The sequence below is a fragment of the Heloderma suspectum genome, chromosome 3 (genome assembly GCF_057233095.1).
Source record: "Heloderma suspectum isolate Gila_16-S chromosome 3, 16-S_ref, whole genome shotgun sequence".
NCBI classification, from domain to species: domain Eukaryota; kingdom Metazoa; phylum Chordata; class Lepidosauria; order Squamata; family Helodermatidae; genus Heloderma; species Heloderma suspectum.
In genome coordinates, this window is record NC_139460.1 from 164473072 (window position 1) to 164493024 (window position 19953).

Below are 19953 nucleotides of genomic sequence, written 5' to 3' on the forward strand. Positions count from 1 at the left end.
CGCGGAACGGCCTGCCACCACCCCACCCCCTGTGTATCCCCCCTGGGACGAGACTTACCTGGGGCGGATGTTCCGGATGGCAGCGGCTCCAGCGGCGGCTTTGGCGGTGGCAGCGGCTGGTCTTCCAACCGGCTGCTGCCGCCACCATTTGCATTCCCCTTTCTTTTCTTCATCTTAGTCTACGTCAATATTTATGTAGACTAAGATGAAAAAAAGAAAGGGGAATGCAAATAGCGCCCACTACGCTATTTGCGTTCCCCTTTCTTTTCTTCGTCTTAGTCTATGTAAATATTGACATAGACTAAGACGAAGAAAAATAAGGAACGCAAATGGCGGTGGCCATAGCTGCCACCATTTGCATATGCGTTTTTGTTTTTTTTTACCCAGAGCCCTCCGCAGCCAGAAATCCGGCTGCAGACGGCCCTGGCCTGGGCCTGGCCGGCTGCTCTTCGGAGCCGCTGCGGAGCACAGCCAGCCTAGTCTGTAACCACATTGGACCAACAGAATGGCTGAATAATATTAGCTCAGTCCTAAACATATAAAGCATAACAAGAATTACAATGTGCATACAGAAATCCTACATGAACAAAGGTTTCCCATTCATTTTGGCCTAGTGACTAGCATGGAGATTTACCTGACAGTGAATGGGAAACCCTCACCTAACAGTAGAGATGGGTAAAATGTCCAATTTCTGCTATGGCTTCAGTTCAGGAAACCTACATTTTCTGTTCCCAATTCTACCAGCTATCTGAATTATATACTGTAATTGAATTTAGATGTCTGGTCCTGGTGCTACTCTTATCATAATCTAACAGCTCCCTGTAATTAAGGTAATATTTGACATGGGACATGCAGGTCTCATGGCTCAAGAAACTTCTTGCTGTGACATGCTTCCTAAGCACTGTGAGGATAAAATTGTCTTGACCTGGATGCTGCTAATGCTGAAGTAAATCATAAGTCAGGAAACTGTCTACCCTGGTTTTGTAAGATGAATTTTAAATATTGTGTCTGTAAGACAGGAACAAGGTTCATGGAGGTGTTTGGCCAGCCATGTGCCTGCTTGAGCTCTGCCCCTAAGAGAGAAGGACTGACTGGCTCAGTCCAGGGAGTTATAAATGCCTCCTTGGAAGATGGGGTAGTCCTGGCTGCTATGAAAGGGGCTTTCAGAAGCCCATGGAAGAACTACAACTCCTATAGGCCTTTGTGCCCAGTGCAATGGAGCAATCAAAAGAAGGAGGAACATCCTTAATTTTTCTCCCCAGCACTCCCAATTCTGTTCTTGCTGCCACAGAAAGCTTCAACGTAGGGAGAGGGAAGGGAGTTTGTGGTGGGTAGGCTGGTGGCTGATGGAGGCTTTTGGTGATGGATTTGGGTAGCAAAGATAGGCAGCTAATTTTTCTGAGCCCCTTGAATAGGCTTATAAAAAATATCCGAAAACATGTGTGTGTGTGTGTGTGTGTGTGTGAGAGAGAGAGAGAGAGAGAGAGAGCATCTGATTTCCAAGTTAATCTGAGGGGCTACAGAGACCATCTCTATCTTGACTGCTCACCTTTAAAGTTCTGCTTGGCTCAGAATCTGGGGAACCATCTCCTTCCACATCACTCTCACTATTTACTGAAATTGCTGGAGGTTCTTCTCTGAGTTTCCCCAAAAGGCAGGCAGGGAGCATGTAGGTTCCCCATGGTCTACTGTGGTGTGCAGCACCTGGTTTCTCCAGTCACATGGGCACTGTTTCATCCTGCATCCTGTAGTTGTAGTGGCAATGGGCATGCCTGTGGCTCTTCCCCACCCCTCTGGTGCTTAGGTGTGTGCATCAGCAAAACCTGACCTCACAGAAGTTCTCCAAATTCCATCTAAAAGCTCATTCTAACTCAAGTCTGTATCAGATTGTGAGTTTTGCTTTTTCCTTTTCGTATGAAAATCTGTGCATATTTTATGCATATTTTTTCAAATATACGCATCAGTTCTGCACATCTTTGAAATGTACACATTCTTCTCCCATTCATTAAAGCATATTTGTGTCCATTTTTCAAATGTACACATGCTGTCAAATGCATTTTATTTTGGTCCGCATATCATTTTGTACACGGTCTGTATATTTTGCATGCTCAGAAATATTATACGGACTTCGACCACAGATTGCATCTGAGCCCATGTTCAGTCTGGAAGGTGCAAACTGCGTAAATCCTATTCAAAACCAAACTGAAATGAATTTCTCATACATCTCTACTGTTACTTCATTTCCAATCCCAGCCATCAGCAGGGAGGTAATAGCCTCCTCTGTGGTTTCCAGCCCAGGCATTACCTAGATGGGACTGGCCAGGCTTACTCTTGCCCTTTTACACCTTTTACCCTCTCTGGCTTCTGTGTGCTTGTGTTTTAGCTAGGGATGAGTTATTTATTTATTTACCTCCCAATAGCTGAAGTTCTCTGGGCGTTTCACAAAAATTAAAACCACAGAGTGTAGCATAAAACAATATAAAATATGAACGTTTAAAACTGCAATATAACAGTTGTTGTTGTTGTTGTTGTTGTTCAGTCGTTCAGTCATGTCCAACTCTTCGTGACCCCATGGACCATAGCACGCCAGGCCTTCCTGTCCTGCGCTGTCTCCCGGAGCGTGCTCAAGTTCATATTCATTGCATCGGTGATGCTATCTAGCCATCTCATCCTCTGCCGTCCCCTTCTCCTTTTGCCTTCAGTCTTTCCCAGCAATATAACAGTACAACCAGAATAAAACCTAGCAGCAATGCAGAGATTTAAATACACATTTAATACACCAGTTTTAAGAATTTCATTTGAGTTGAGTTTTGATAAGAATTTACCAAAATTCACAATGTTCCCCTTATTCGGGACAAAAATAACTTGAGATTATTATTTTTAATGAATGTGGGAGAAACCAAAATGGACAGTTTCATCCATCCAGGCCCAGGGGTCTGAATACTTTGCTCTTAAAAGTCTAGGTTTGAATCCCTGTGTATTTAGCAACGCTAGTGTTTAATTAGGGTTGCCACCTCTCCCTTTTTTTCCCGTACAGGCTTCTAATCCTTAACAGCTCTATGGCAAGCCACTGCAACAGGGTCCTCTCCACACTAAGAATAGCTGTACCTATTGCATTTGGCCAGTACAGATAGGTGAGAATTTCATTTCAGTTTGTTTTTGATAAGAATTTACCAGAATTTACAAAGTTCATAATGGGGAGAGAAAGAACTTGAGTTTTTTTTTAAAAAAAAAATGAATGCAGGAGAAAGTGAAACTGATAGATCCCCTCATCCCTAAATAGAGCTTCAGATTAGATCCCACTTGTCACATTTATGCATAATGGAAATCAATGGGCTACAAGTTATGTTGGTGTTTTCAGGACTGAGGCACTATTCTGTTTTAATTCAGTATATTTGTTGTTGTTGCTGCTTTAAAATAAGTTTTATTATGAAAATTTACTGAAAAACCTCTGGAAAAAATATTTTGTAATTCCCATATATAAAGCAGTATGCTGAAACCAAGCATTCTAGACTGATATATCTAATAGAAAACATGAATTAATGAGCAGTAGAAAAATAACAGAAATACATGAATGCATTAAATAAGCTTTCATCACAGCCACTTTGGAATTCCCTTAAGAAATAACATTTAAACTTTGAGCTATTCCTTGCATATTCGTTGTTATAATAAGTGTGTCTTGTTTGTGCACTAATAATGCTTTGCTAACTAACTATTCAGAATTTAGTTGCACTTGAAAATAACCCACTCTAGGCTATCCAGCTGTTGTGATGAAATTTCATCTGTGTTTTTCTCAGCGACCTTAATGAACAGATAATCACCTAGAATTCATTATTAGTTTAAGAACAACAACAAAAAGGTTCATGTAGTTTGTTCAGAATGGTTTTTCCTTCCAGCATCAAATTAGTTACCCTCTCATCAATACTTCTGGAAACTTTTCTGAAAGATTTTTTTAAAAAAGACATGTATATTGTGCACTGTTCTTGTTATATACTGCAAACCAGGCTAGGGACCTGGTGCAGTCCAGCTGTTTTTTTAACTATAGCTTCCATAATCCCTAAACATTGGTCATGCTAGCTGGGGCTTATGGAAGCTACAATACAAAACATCTGGAGGGCACCACATTACTTACACTACTGTATGCCACAGTTTTACACCATAGGCCCTATTCTTGTAGCAGGATGAGTTCAAGATTTGGTTATGCTTATGAGGTGGGATAGTAGAAATTAGCGGAGATAGAGTAGTGGAAAATAATTGCAGTTGGACCAGAAAAACATGACGTTAAATAATCATGCAACCATTAAATTTGTTGGGTGAATTTCAACCTAACCTACCACACAGGATTGCAGGAAGGATAAAATGGTAGACACCCATGTACACCATCCTTAGCTCTTCCGAGGTAGAATGAAATTCAAAAAAATATCAGAAATGGCCAACCAGCAGTGTCCCCTTTTAATCAAGGTTTGGTGGTGGTGTTTTAATTGCTGTTTCACTTACATTGTGAACAAAAAGTAGGAATTAATCTTTGCGAGCATGAGTATTTCACATTGGTTTTATTATATCACTATCTCAAGCCACACATATTCTAGAAAGGCTAATATTTCTAGAACCATTGCTGATATGCCTCTTGAAGGATCATTCTGGAATTGCATTCCTTTCCGAAAGTCATCTTCCCCAGTCAACGACTTCACACCATCCAAGCACATTAGCTCCATATGCTAAGGGGATGCGAGTGATGTATGAGAAATTCATTTCAGTTCATTTTTGATCAGGATTTACCCAGTTTGCACCTTCTGGACTGGACAAGGACTCGGATGCAATCTGCAATTGAAGTGCACATATTTCCGAGCTTGACTCATGGATCAAAAGACATGTGTTTGAAATCATGCACACATTTGGAAAATGCATATGAAAAAAATGCATACTTTTGATAAAATGCACACAAATACACTTTAATCAATGGGAGAATGAGTACATTTCAAAGATGTGCCTAACTGATGAGTACATTTTGGGGGGAAATGCATGGATTTTCATGCAAAACGAAAAAAATAAAGTTCCCAGCCTGATACGGACTCAAGTAGGAATGAGCTTCAAGATGGAAGTAGGAGAATTTGGCAAGCTCAAGTTTTGCTGATTTGCATATCCCTAGCGAAGACCTTACTTTTCAGAATGTTAACTTTGTTACACAGCTTGAATTCATCTGCAAGGGAATTCAATAGTACTGACCCATGGGTTAGTGTCTAAAAAATAAAAGATCCCTGCAGAATACAAATGCTGGCTCTCTCTGGATCTCTGTATTCACCAAGAAGACTCCTCAAATCTATGACGACATGAGGATAATTTTTAGTCCTCATGTCAGAAATGCAGAAGACCTCCCTTTAACAATATAGCAAAACAAAAACAGTTCACTGAGAAGAAGTGCTAAAAAAATGTGCTAAAAAAAAAAGTGCTAAAAAAAATGCATTCAAATTTCTCATCCTCAGATTGGAACTGGATGAAAATTTTTGACATTTGTAAGTAATTCATGAATATTGCAAGCAAAATGTGTGTGTGTGTGTGTGTGAGAGAGAGAGAGAGAGAGCGAGAGAGAGAGAGAGGCAGGCAGGCAGGCAGGCAGGCAGGCAGAGAATTCAGCTGGATCTACACTTAGCACCTTTTTTCGCTTCCAATGAGGTTTTGTCGCCCACACACTACGCAGTACCCGCCTCGAATTGGAACCGGAATTTCCCACTTCCCTGCTCCCGCTTTCAATACCCTAATATCCTGGTATTTCCCCTTATTGTGCTCTGATTTTCTGCCTTCCCTACCGTATCTGGTCATGGTCACCTCCCCCACCTGTCCATATATGGCGGTGTTTGTATTTCCCTCCTGTCCAATCACAGCTCTCGACAGCCCCATGTCTTCTTCCGGCTACTGATCACATAGCTTCCTCAGCAGCCCCCCTTTCCTCAGCAACAAGCAAAGGGCTGGATGTGCGCATGCTTGTTTGATCTTGGAAGCTAAGCAGGATCGGTCCCGGTCAGTGCTTGGATGGGAGACTGCCTGGGAATCAGGCTTCCTGCACTGAACAGAGGGTTGTTCTATCCCTTCAAATGAGATTATGTTTTACCTCCTCCTATCCCCCACTCCAGATGTGTGTGTTTTTAAATTAAGGCATTATCCTCACAGAATTGGAGCTTCTCCACAATGTTTTTTTTTTAATTGAGGCATGATCTTTGAAGATTCAAAGTTGTGAAGCTTCACAACTTCGAAGATCATGCCTCAATTAGAAAAAAAAAACATCACAGAGAAGCCCCAATTCTGTGAGGATAATGCCTTAATTTTTTAAAAAAAACATCCGGAGCAGGGGATAGGAGGGGGTAAAACTTACTCTCATTTGAAGGGATAGAACAACCCTCTGCTCAATGCAGGAAGCCTGATTCCCAAGCAGTCGCCCATCCAACTAATTGACTGGGGCCGACCCCACTTAGCATCTGAGATCAGACAAGCATGTGCAGGAAAACAGCAGGAAAACTAGGGATGGCAGAGAATTTCTCCACGAATCTTCGGGAGGCCGAACACCGAGGCATTTGGCCCCCCGAAAGTGTTGGGGAAATTCTCCGCTGGCCCCCCGCCCCCCCGGGATGGGACTTACCGTGGCCGAATGTCCCTCTCGGCGGCGGGTCCTGGCAGCGGTTCGGCGGCAGTTCGACGGGGGTGGGGGCAGCGGCCAGTCTCCCGACTGGCTGCCGCCGCCGCCACCATTACAAAATAAAAAAGTAAAAACAAAAACAAAAACACACACCCGTGATATGCTACGTGACGATTTACGTAGCCTATCACGGCTAGATTTCCAAAGTCAGCCGTGACAGGCTACGTAAATCGTCACGTAGCCTATCACGGGTGACTTTGGAAAAAAAAAAGCGCGTATGCAAATGGCAGCGGCCCATGGGCGCCGCCATTTGCATTCCTTATTTTGGCACGTCTAGTCTACGTAAAGATTTACATATACTACGGCGAAAATAAGGGCAAAATAAGGGCCCATGGGCCGCCGCCATTTGCGTACACGCTTTTTTTTTTCCCAAAGTCACCCGTGATAGGCTACATGATGATTAACGTAGCCTATCACGGCTGACTTTGGAAATCTAGCCGTGATAGGCTACGTTAATCGTTACGTAGCCTATCACAGGGTTTTTGTTTGTTTTTTCACTTTTTCTTTCGCGGCCGGGGAGATGGGGCACTTCTCCCTGGCCTGAATTTCAGCCGGGCGAGGCAGGGCGCCTCCTCCCCTCGCCTGAACTTCAGGGGAAGAAGCGAAGCGCCTCTCCCCCACCGCGAATCACCCCTGCGAAAAGGTAAGTGACTTTCGTACATCCCTAAGGAAAACAGCACAGCACTCGAGTGAGAACGGAGCTCGCACATTCAATGAAGCACTGCAACGGGGAAAATGGGTGAGTGTGAATAATCACGTTTTAATGTGACAGCATTTAACCCAACAGGACACCGAATTCATTGTGATTAGGGATGTCAGAGAATTCTGCGATGGATCTCAGTGAAGCCAAATGCCAGTGCATTCGGCCCCCCCAAATCCATCGCGGAACAAAGTCCCCGCCCCCCCCACGAAAGGCGTGCAGGATGAAGTCCCCGCCGCCCCCACCCCATGAAAGGCGCACGAAACAGCACTTACCTGTTCCTGTCCGCGCTGCTTTGCGAATGGCAGCCATTCTGTGGCCGCCATTCTCTTCCTCCTCTTCATAGCCGTGATAGGCTATGTAAATACCCAGCATATGCAAACGGCGGCAGCTACCGCCATTTGTGTACACTGGTTTTTTTTCCACCCTGCCGTGATAGGCTACGTAAATATTTACATAGCCTATCACAGCTCAATACAGGGATGCAAATGGTGACGGCTACGACAGCCACCATTTGCATCCCTGCAGGGCTGCCCAGTGGCCGGATGTCCGGCTGTGGGCGGCCAGAGCCGGCCAGCGGCTCTGCGGCTTGGCCACAGAGTGGAGCCGGCCGGGCAGGATTCCGGGGGGAGGGACGGAGCGCCTCCCCCTGCAGACTGCCTGGCGCGGAGCCAGGTAGGTGTTTCATGCATCCCTAATTGCGATGGCGGGTGCAATGTAGATCGGCCCTCCCATTTAGCTGCCAGAAGTTGGAATTAATTACTAGAAGAACTGATCTATTCTTCCATGTTTGTCCTTTGTACTGGCTTCTTGTCCCCTTTCCATCATCTTCTGGAGAGTAGCTAATGCTGTTTAAGGCATTAAATCCTTCACCCCTGTTTCAGTTGTATCTCTTCTCCCCCCACCCTTTTCTCTCAATCTTGTCTACTACTGAATCCCTCTTTTTTTCTTCTCGGACTAAATATATACATGATCGTGATAGCAAACAGCAATGACTCCCAAGTAAGTTAATACATTTTCTCTAGAAAATACCCTTAAACTTTTGTGTATTCTGTAGAATTTTCCATTAACAGGGGGTTCTCAGAAACCTTTGTTCCAACTTCTAACATCTTTGGTGCAGGATGTAAGTCAGCAATAATTCTTCCAGGGATATCACTGGCAATATCCCATTGCATCGCCATACCATAGTGAATCTAACATAGATCCCTGCCCCCCAAACCCCTACAATTTTAAAGGTTTCATGGGGAAAGGGAATGGCTATTAAACTTCTGTAACTCCTTGGAGTACATACACCCTTACAGCATCGTATGCATCAGCATGTTTACCCAGAAGTAAGTTGTTTTGTTTTCAAGTGGGTCTACTCCCTAGTGGGTCTTCAAGTGGGTTTACTACCAATGGATTGCACTGCAGCCTTAATCTACACCTGTGATGGATAATTTGTGATCCACCAGATGTTGTTGGAATGAAATTCTCATCGGCCCTAGCCAGCATAATCAATGGTGAGGTATTATGGGAGTCCAACATCTGGCAGTCCAACTAGACTTAAACAGCCTCAACAGCTATTTCCTCTTCTCAGAAACCTAGGAACCACAGAGAAGCTAACATGTTTGCTTAATTTCCACACAGTTACAAACTATATTTCCCAGGATTTGGGGTGGGGGTGGGAAGCCATGACAGTTAAATCAGTTTAAAACTGCTATATGCCTATAAGATAGATATACTTAATTATTATTAATATACCTAATTATTTTGAGAGTCCTGCTAATCCCACTACCCTGTCCATCTGAATTTACACTGAACAACCTGCAACAACACTTGGTCACATAATTAAGACAGAGAATTTTGACTATTATATAATCGTGCCTTTGGGCTTCTAGATATTCTCTTATACAGATGCAAATGTTGCATTCTGCATATCACCTTCATAGCAATAAAGTAATTACTTTTCAGAAATGATTCATTATATTGGGCAAAATGCTAATTTTCATTGCCGGAGGATAGACACATAACTGGCAAAGACATTGAGATTCACCAAGAAGGGATGCGTACCTTTAAATGTCATCTGAGTAATTTGAAACTCTGAGCAGGGTGTTACATTAAAAAACTGCCTTGAAAAGCTTGTCTGAATGCATTATCATAACTCACTGCAGTCACTTCCTAGAGAAGTCTTGAAGGCTGTGATCCACAAACTATACACTAAAGAGTAGTTTTACTGAATTCAGTGCTCCAGAGTAAATTTGTTGATATTTTAATCCTATAGATTTTTGCAGCATGCATGGTCTCTGAAGTTGTCCAGGTGAATCTCATTTAAGTCAAGGATCTAAAATAAAAAAGGGGGGGATTCAGCCAGTCTGTATAGTGGTTAGAGAATCAGACTAGGATGACAGCAGCGTACACCCAAGTTCAAATACACACTCAGTCATGAAGCTCTCTGGGTTACCATGGACCAGTCACTATCTCCCAGCCTAACCTACCTCACAGGATTGTTGTGAGGATAAAAAAGAGGGTGGGGGAAGAGAATCATGGATACTGCCTTTTGCTTCTTGGAAGCAAAGTGGGATGAATGAATGAATGAATGAATGAATAGGATGGAGAGTTGATGAGTGAGGACAACTAGTGTACTTAATATATCTGTTACATTTGTATCCCATCCTTCCTCCCTGGAGCTCAGGATGGAATATAGAGTGCCTTGTATAAGTATTCACACACCCTTTGACTTTTCCACATTTTGTTGTGTTACAACCTGGAATTAAAATGTATTTAATTAGGATTTCTTGTCATTGATCTACACAAAATAGTCCATACTGTCAAAGTGGGGAAAAATCTACTTATTTTACAAAATGATTTAAAAATAAAAAACCTGAAAAGTCTGGACTGCATAAGTATTCACCCCCCTTTGCTGTGACACCCCTAAATAAGCTCTGGTGCAACCAACTGCCTTCAGAAGTCACATAATTAGTTGCATGGAGTCCACCTGTGCGCAATTCAAGTGTCACATGATCTCAGATTATGTACACCTGTTTCTGGAAAGCCCCAGAGTTTGTTGGAGAGCATATCTAAACAAACAGCATCATGAAGTCCAAGGAGCTATCAAAACAAGTCTGGGATAAAGTTCTGGAGAAGCACCAAGCAGGGTTGGGTTATAAAAAAAATATCCCAAACTATGGACATCCCCTAGAGCACCTTTAAATCCATTATTACAAATGGAAAGAATATGGCACAACCGTGAGTCTGCCTAGAGAAGGCCATCCACCAAAACTCAGTGACCAGGTAAGGAGGGCATTAGTCAGAGAAGAAACTAAGAGGCCAATGGTAACTCTGAAGGAGCTGGAGAGATCCACAGCTGAGATGGGAGAAACTGTCCATGGGACAGCTATCACTCAGATGCTCCACAAAGCTGGGATTCATGGAAGAGTGGCGAGAAGAAAGCCATTGCTGAAAAAAAAAACCCCATATCAAATCTCAGTTGGAGTTTGCCAAAAAGCATGTGGAAATACAACAAACATGTGGGAAAAGGTTCTCTGGTCTACTGAGACCAAAATTGAACTTCGGGGCCTTACCACAAAACCCTATGCATGACACAAAGCCAACAGTGCTCATCGCCCTGAGAACACCATCCCCACGGTGAAGCATGGTGGTGGCAGCATCATGTTGTGGGGATGCTTTTTATCAGCAGGGACTGGGAAACTGGTCAGGATTGAGGGCAAGATGGATGGAGCCAAATACAGGGCAATTCTAGGGGGAAACCTGTTTCAGTCTGCAAGGCACCTGGGACTGGGGTGGAGGTTCACCTTTCAGAAGGACAATGACCCTAAACACACAGACAAAGTTACACTGGAGTGGTTTAAAAACAAGGACCTGAATGTCTTAGAATGGCCCACTCAAAGCCCAGGCCTCAGTCTGATTGAGGATCTGTGGCAAGACTTGAGAACTGCTGTTCACCAACAGTCCCCATCCAACCTGACAGAGCTCGAGCAGTTTTGCCAAGAAGGATGGGCAAAAATGGCAGGATCCACACCTGCAAGCTGGTAGAGACTGACCCCCAAAGACTTGTAGCTGTAATTGCTGCCAAAGGTGCTTCTACCAAGTGTTAACTCAGGGAGGTGCAGCCAACAAATGCCAGTTTGTTTTTGTTTTGTTTCTGTGCCACAATAAAAATATTTTGCACCTTTGAAGTATAAAGTATGTGGTGGTCAAATGGTTAAAAATGCCAATTAAATCCATTTTAATTCCAGGTTGTAACACAACAAAAAGTGGAAAAGTCCAAGAGGGGTGAATACTTATGTAAGGCATCATATGCTTCCCCTGGACAGGTGATCAATGCAACTGCCATTTTCTGACATAGAAAATGTGGCTTCAGCTAGGTGCATGAACATGGAATCCTGCTGTGTGCATATGACCCCTGGCTTTAAGGCCAATGAAGAAAGGACCTACAGAAACAAAAGTTCCATAAGAGAACAGGAAGGCACATTTCATTGGTCATTAATGGTCACAGACAAGACAATAACTGAGGAGAGATGGACGACTTCCACTCTGACAATTTGTACTAATCTTTGAAATCCCTACTGAGGTTTCACCTGACAACTGTCCAAATTCACTGTGAATTCTGCTGTATCTGGGTGGCAATGAAGCAGTTAGAGGACCACCTAGCCATCATGCATCATTGCAAGAGGGTCAGAATGGAAGCTATGTTTTCCCCTAGCAACTGTGTCTGACTTCTTATGGAAACATTGCTTCGTAACTTGGAAATGATGGGTTAACAATAATAAATATGTACTTATGACTGCTATAGAGTAACAAGGACCTCAGATTAACACGGACAACTTAGAAACAAATTGTCATAGTCTGATACAATCAAACAACAACTTCACTATTTCATTTTATAACATTAGGATAATATCTAAACTGATTTTTTTTTCCTTTACTCAGTTTTACTTTGCATGCTGCAGGACTACATTAATCTACAAAGATTTATTGATGACTAATGCTGATGAGTAACTTTGTATCATACACTTAAAAAGGAAAAAAGCCTGGCCCATCCTCAGACTACACTGGGAGGTGCATAAATCTCAATATGTACAATTTTTGCAGATGTAAACAGGGCTACCCCACCCCCGCCACTCCGCCACTATGCATGACTATTGGCAATGCAATATGGCTTTCATTGACATATACCTAAATTTGGATTTTGAAGTATTTCCCCACCCTTCTAAAAGTCTGAATGTTTCAAGTTAAATAAACAAATCAATGTTTTCTGCTCTTCTTAAAAGAGAAATGATACCTTTAAACGGTCCGAAATCAAGCATATTTCCAAATATGTCATTGTGGCGAACAGTACTTCTTTTCTGATCAGAGTGTTGATTGACTGAACAACCTGTGCATTCATATAAATGGAAAAGAAAACAAAAGCATGATCTGGCAAATTTCAAATGCATTTAAGCCTGCAAATATATATATATATATATATATATATATATATATATATACACACACACACACACACACACACACATACACACCTTTTGTATAATAAACCAACAGCTGCTAGTGCTACCTGTCTTGAAGACACTGTGCTGTGATGTCACAGGATATTCACACAGTATGATAGCTGATGATAGGAAGATGAATCATGGATAGCTGCAAATCGTTGGAGCTGCTCTGAAAAAAATAGATGGTAGGCTGGGGAAAATACTCATACAGGGTATAGTGTATCCTACTTGGAATGAAGAAGCATGGGAGCTGAACATTTGAGAGCTTACAGGCTGGGAGAATATGGTCAGGAAGGGATAAAGGGAAAGATTTACAGTGTCAAGGGACAGTAAGGGCTGTGTGATATTGGTTCAAAGGTGAGGAGGAATTAATATTATATATTAATTCAAAATAAACCAAATCACATTCACATTGATTAAATCAGTGAGCAAAAAAGAATCCCGATGCACTCATGTGATTACATGACAATTTCTTTTTTCACTGATTTAATGAATCTGGTGCTGGTGAACATCAGTAACCTGTACAGAAAAAAAAAATGGATTCAGGCTGAAGATTGTGGCAAACTATAGCCTCCTTCACACATTATTTGCATAAAGGGGGCACCCCCCTGGCCCTGACTGTAGGTGTCCACACATTCACATGGCCATCTATAGGGAAGAAGCAGCTACTCATGAGTAGGCTTCAACATGATCAGGACACCTGGTCACATGAGTGTCCTGATTATGTGAAAGCCTATGTGTGAGTAGCTGCTCATGTATAGGCCTCTTCCACGGAGCCAACCAAGTGAATGGGTGGATGTTTGCAGAAGAGGCCAAGCAGTGTACCCAATACTGCATGTTGGGACAGAAATATGGCCCCACTCCTCAATAATCATACTAGTAATGGGAAAGGAGTTATACATGAAGGAATTTACCAGTTGTAAAAATAATTTGAGAAACTCTCCACATTAAACTGGAAGACAGGCAGAGCAGAATGCAGAACATTGCAAACCTACAGAGCAATAACAGAATGGTATGGGGAAAGTCCACTCATCCCTGTACAGTATACATTTTTTACAGTGCAATCTTATGCATGTCTATTGATATCTAAGTCCCATTCTGTTCTATGGGACTGACTTCCAGGTAAAATGTGTATAGGATTGCTGCCTTAGTTGTTTACCCAAGTAGAAGCAATTTCTATTCTTTTTGACCCAAAGGTGTCTTATCCCACTGAGTTCTGAATGAGGCTGAAGTGATGTTTGCTGAGCTGTTGCAGCATTAATCACATTTGCTATGTGCCAAACTCCAATCCTCTTGTTCTTGGGCACCTCCCTTGGGAGCAGAAGGTCACTGTTATCAAACAGCAGTGTCTGCAGCCATTCATGCTGAGTCAAATTTGAGCCCTACTTCCTTGACAGAGGTCAGAGAGAAGGAATTGAAGTTAATTTTATGAGACATCTACTATATCTGTGGTTATAGTAATTCATCAGGATTGCCCTCCAAGTATCAGTTGCTGAGAGAAAATGCAAAGGTAGCAGAAACCCAGTGATGGTGGTGATGATCGTGGTGTCTTTGTAATGAATTAATTGTTTATTTATTTCTACCAAAAATGCCACCCAAGCCATTTTACAATCACTAATAAAATGTGATAAAAACAATAATAAGTGAATACAGTAAAACACAATTAAATACACAACAATAAGAGTAAAAACAGCATCTAGCTCAACAGACCCACTTATATACACCAAAGGCCCGCTTGAAGAAAGAGGTCTTTTCCTGCTGGCGGAAGGACAACAGAAAGGGAGCAAACCCAGGCTCCCTCAGCCAGGGAATGGCTGCCGAGAAGGCCCTCTTTCATGTTGTCGCCAATAGGGATGGGCGAACTCTCCTGCGCCCTCTTTGCACGCCACACACTGGACTCCCGCCAGTTGCCTGACCCTGGCAGGTGTGCAGGCCAAGCCACCAGACAGTCTGTGGGTGCCCATAGGGATGTCAGAGAATTCCGCCACGGATCTCAGTGAGGCTGAATGCCAGTGCATTCGGACCCCCGAACTCTGTGGCGGAACGGCCTGCCACCCCCTGCCCCCCGCGGATCCCCTCCGGGACTAGACTTACCTGGGGCGGATGTTCCGGGTGGCGGCGGCTTCGGTGGAAGTGGCGGCGGCAGCTGGTCTTCCGACCGGCTGCTGCCGCCACCACCATTTGCAGTCTCTCCCCCCCCCCATTCATGATAGGCTACGTAAAGACTTACGTAGCCTATCACGTCTGGGTTAAAAAGCAAACAAACACGTACGCAAATAGCGGCGGCTATGGCCACCGCCATTTGCGTTCCCTATTTTTGGTTGTCTTAGTCTACGTAAATATTTACATAGACTAAGATGGCAAAACTAAGGGGGAAATGCAAATAGTGTAGCAAATAGCGTAGCTGTGAAAATAAAGGGGAACGCAAATAGCGTCCGCTACGCTATTTGCGTTCCCCCTTATTTTTGCTGTCTTAGTCTACGTAAATATTTACATAGACTAAGATGGCCAAAAATAAGGAACGCAAATGGCGGCAGCCATAGCCGCCACCATTTGCGTACTTTTTTTTTTTTAACCCAGACGTGATAGGCTACGTAAGTCTTTACGTAGCCTATCACGGCTGAATACAGGGACGCCAACGGCAGCGGCTATGGCCACCACCATTTGCTACCCTGCTAGCCAGCGGCTGGATGTCCTACTGCTGGTGGAGCTGGCCAGCGGCTCCGCAGAATTCCCACGGAGCGGAACTGGCCGGCCAAGATTCCGGGGGGGGAGGATTCCGGGAGGGAGGATTCTGGGGGGAGGGATGGAGCACCTCCCCCCCCAGCGGAACCTGGCGGAGCTAGCTAAGGGGGGTTTTGTACATCCCTAGGTGCCCAGCGAGAGCTCACAACTTTTTTTTTTTTGCTGTGAGCTATGATTTTGCGCAAAATCACAGACATAGCTACTTATGGAAATGGTCTAATTAGACCACTTATGCCTGCAATTTTGCACAAATTGTGCTATTTATGGCTGCAGTTTTGTGCAGATTGCGATTTCCGTAAATAGCTATTTTGAGCAAAATCGCAGCTCACAGCAAAAAAAGAAGCAGGAAACTGTGAGGTTGCCTGACTTGGCACACACGTCACCCCCAAACTGGATGCCTCCGACATCCCTAGCCACCAAACATGCCTCTGAAGGCAGTGGTCTAGAAAGAAGGGCCTATCCTAGGGATGTCAGAGAATTCCGCCACGGATCTCGGTGAGGCTGAATGCCACTGCATTCAGCCCCCTGAAATCCATGGCGGAACGAACCCCCGCCACCCCCCCTCCCTGTGAAAGGCACGCGAAATGGGACACCTACCTGCTGCCGTTCATGCTGACTTGCGAATGGTGGCCGCATCCGCGGCCGCCACTCGCTTCATCACTATAGCCGTGATAGGCTACGTAAATACTTACGTAGCCTATCATGGCTAATGCAGGGATACCATTTGCGTCCCTGTATTTTGCCGTGATAGGCTGTGTAAGTATTTACGTAGCCTATCATGGCAAAAAAAAGGGAACACAAATGGCGGCGGCTACGGCGGCCGCCATTTGCGTTCCCGTTTTTGGGGGACCGTGATAGCCTACGTAAATATTTACGTAGGCTATTACGGCAAAAGAGAGGGGCGCAAATGGCATAGTGGCTGCCATTTGCGCCCATCTCTATTGCCGTGATAGGCTACGTAAATATGTACATAGCCTATCACGGCAAAATACAGGGACGCAAATGGCAGCAGCTACGGCAGCCGCCATTTGCGTCCCTGCAGGCGGCCCAGCGGCTGGATGTCTGGCTGCGGGTGGCCCCAGCTGGTGGCTCCGCAAAATCGGAGCGGAGCCGGCCGGAGAGAATTTTGGGGGGAGGGACAGAGTGCCTCCCCCCGCCACGGCGAATGTCATCCTTCAAAAATGTAAGTGACTTTCGTACATCCCTAGCCTCTCCAGAAGTGCTTACAGGTTGGGCAGGCTCATATAGGAGGAAGTGGTCTTTCAGGTAGTCCGGTCCCAAGCTGTATAGGGCTTTATAGGTCATAACCAACAGTTGGAATTCTGCCTGGAAACAGACTAGTAGCTAGTGAAGCTGTTGTAACAAGGGAGTAACACACTCCCTATAACCAGCTCCAGTCAACAATCTGGCAGCAGCATTCTGGACCAGCTGAAGTTTCAGAATAATGTTTAATGAGATCAGAGATGGGTAACATGGTCCACAGGTGGGCACTAGGTCTTTTGTTTGCCCCCCACTGTCCCACCACCACCACCACCACCAAATTTGCCACTGAGATTTTGCAGAGATTTTGCTTTAAAACAAGGCCTGTGGGGAGTATGCACCTTATTTGGAAGCAGAATCCCACTCCTGTAAGCTTCCAAGCAAAATTGCAACTCATTTTAAAAGAAAATTTCTTTGCCACCATAGAAAATTTTGCAGCAAACTGGGTGCTGGGAGTCAGGGGTCTGGGGAGCAATGTAACCTCCCAATCCCTGTGAGTTGCCCACCCCTGATATAGATAAATATCATATGTACAATGTGTCTCAATAATTAACAAGTTCTGCCTTATGCCAGGCCACATTATTTATTTTTCCATCTAGCCCAGTATAGGGATGGGTGAACCAGGGATGAGATTCCTCCCTCCTACCACTTCTGAAGTCAGATGTACATCAGGCCTGCATACTTTGTGACTCACTCAACCAAACACCACCCATAAATCACTTATTTATTTGTTTGTTTGTTTGTTTATTTATTTTAATTACATTTATATCCCCACCTTTTTTCCTCTTGCAAGGAACCCAAGGTGGCTTACATGGCCCTCCTCCTTTGCATTTTATCATCACAACAACCTTGTGAGGTAGGTTAGGCTAACAGTCAATGACTGGCCCAAAGTCATCCAGTGAGCTTCATGGCCATGTGGGGACTAGAATCTGGATCTTCCAAGTCCCATTCTAACCACTAGATCGCACTGGCTATTTTTGGGCCCACCCAAGAGATGTTTTACAACTCTGCATTTTTTGCAGTGGAAGGCCAGTAGGCAGGTAAGTGTGTTAACTTTCTCAAAGCCACAATACACAACTAGCAGGCTGTTTTCAGCTTGGTGGGTTACAAATTGTGTCAGCCTGTCATTCTTCATGATAACCATTCTAGCAGCAGTGGCAGCGGTGGTGACACCCAACTAAACAAACCATATAAAAATAATTGAACACTACACCCAACAATGTATTGTGGCCAGCCAAGTGTTCAACAACCCACTCTCCCAACACCACCCCACATTTCTTCTGCATGCAGCACAAAACAGGGGGATTATTGATCCCCTGGTAGGCTGCAATATTTATCTAGAGAGCTGTGCTCACCTCAGCGAATCACAGCTCTCGCCACTCTGTTTTAGATGGCTTATTTTTACTTAATGTTTTGCTTTTGAAGATTTGGTAACCCAGTGTGAAACCCAGTGAAAGAGTGGGTTAGGAATCAAAATAACGAGTTTTCCCTCATATTATGTAGATGTCTGCCCTTCTTCTAAAGAGTATATGCAGGGTTATCCTGTTATCCTCACAACACCCATCTGGGGCAGGCTACTGACTAGTTACTTTTCAAAGTCATCCTATGAATTTTATGGCTAAGTAAGAATGAGAACATTGTGAGCAGAGATAGGTAATAAGGAAATGGACACATGTGCTTAGATACAAATGGGGCCACATTTATTGGAATAACTGCAAAGGGGAAACCCAGGACGGGCACTAAACTGTGCCAGCCACTAGCTAACACTGCAATGGATGAAAAAACATGCACAGACTGTGGAGTGGAGTGTCAACATCACCACCCCACAGGGCTTCCTCTTGGCGGAGGTAGACCTTTCCCTGTCACCACCCCCAGGGCCACAAAACACCAGGTGGGTGAGGTGAGTCGGCCTCACAGGTAACCCTTATCCCCCAATGGGCCGCGGAGGCCTTGGGCGTCACCTGTCCCCAGAACAGTGCCTCTGAATGCTTACAATGCCTATTCTCATCCCCCTTGCCCAACCTGTCTAACCACCTGCCGCATTTGAAATGGACAAAGGGGCAGCACAATCCCTTTGTCTTTCTCCACCACCTCCAATCTAACCAAGATTAAGGATAGGTCGGGCTGGGCCTCATCTTCAGAGGAAGAATCATGCCTCCTCCAAGGCATCCTGTACAAACGATTGATGACGTAGCCCTATAGAACAGCCCACCCACCACAACGGTAACAGAATACACAAACAAAAAGGAGGAGGGATCTCAATTCAGGCCTTGCTGCCTGATACCCCCACAAATTGAAACAGAAAATGGAAACACATATGTATCTCTATGGGATTCTCAGGAGGTCATCCCTCCAAATACTGACCAGACCTAACCCTGCTTAGCTTCAGAAAAGCAGAAGCCTCATATTCCTTCAGACCACACACTCAGAGGAAATGTTAAAGCCTCTGCCCAGCAAAATGAATAGAGGGACTGCCCAGGAGGTGTGCCACCAAAAGAACCCCACCCTGACCCCACTGGGCTACCAGTCTCCACCAGCAGGAGTTGGCAGCAGCTCTCCAGGGTTTCAGGCAGGATTATTTCCTCGCCCTACCTGGGGAAGCTGGGGATTGAGCCTGGGACTTTCTGCACGCAAAGCAGGTGCTCCATCACACTGAGCTGTGGCCCCTCCTCAAAGGCCCCAGGACCCAGCCCCCAAACCTTGGGCTACCAAGCCCCAGCAAAACTCGGCTCAGGCCGAGACTCGCCTTCTCTGCTCCTTTAAGGAGGGAGAGGGCAACCAAGGAGCCGAGGTTTCCAGGACGGCAGCTGCAGCTCCAATCCTGTGCTCTGGCATGCACACACCAGCCCCAGCTGGAGGGCAAGCAGCAGGAGCGCCGCTGATGCCCCATCGCCCCCAAACAATTGCTGGGAGCCTCTACTCCTGCTTCTGCTGCAGCCACAGCAAGACCCGGGCTGAGAAGTGGCTGTCCAGCTGGGACGTAGGGATGTACGAATGGTGTACCTTCCGTGCTGCTTGACTTCTGCAGTTTGCGGCCAGTGCTCCGTACCATCATTTGCAAGCCCCCA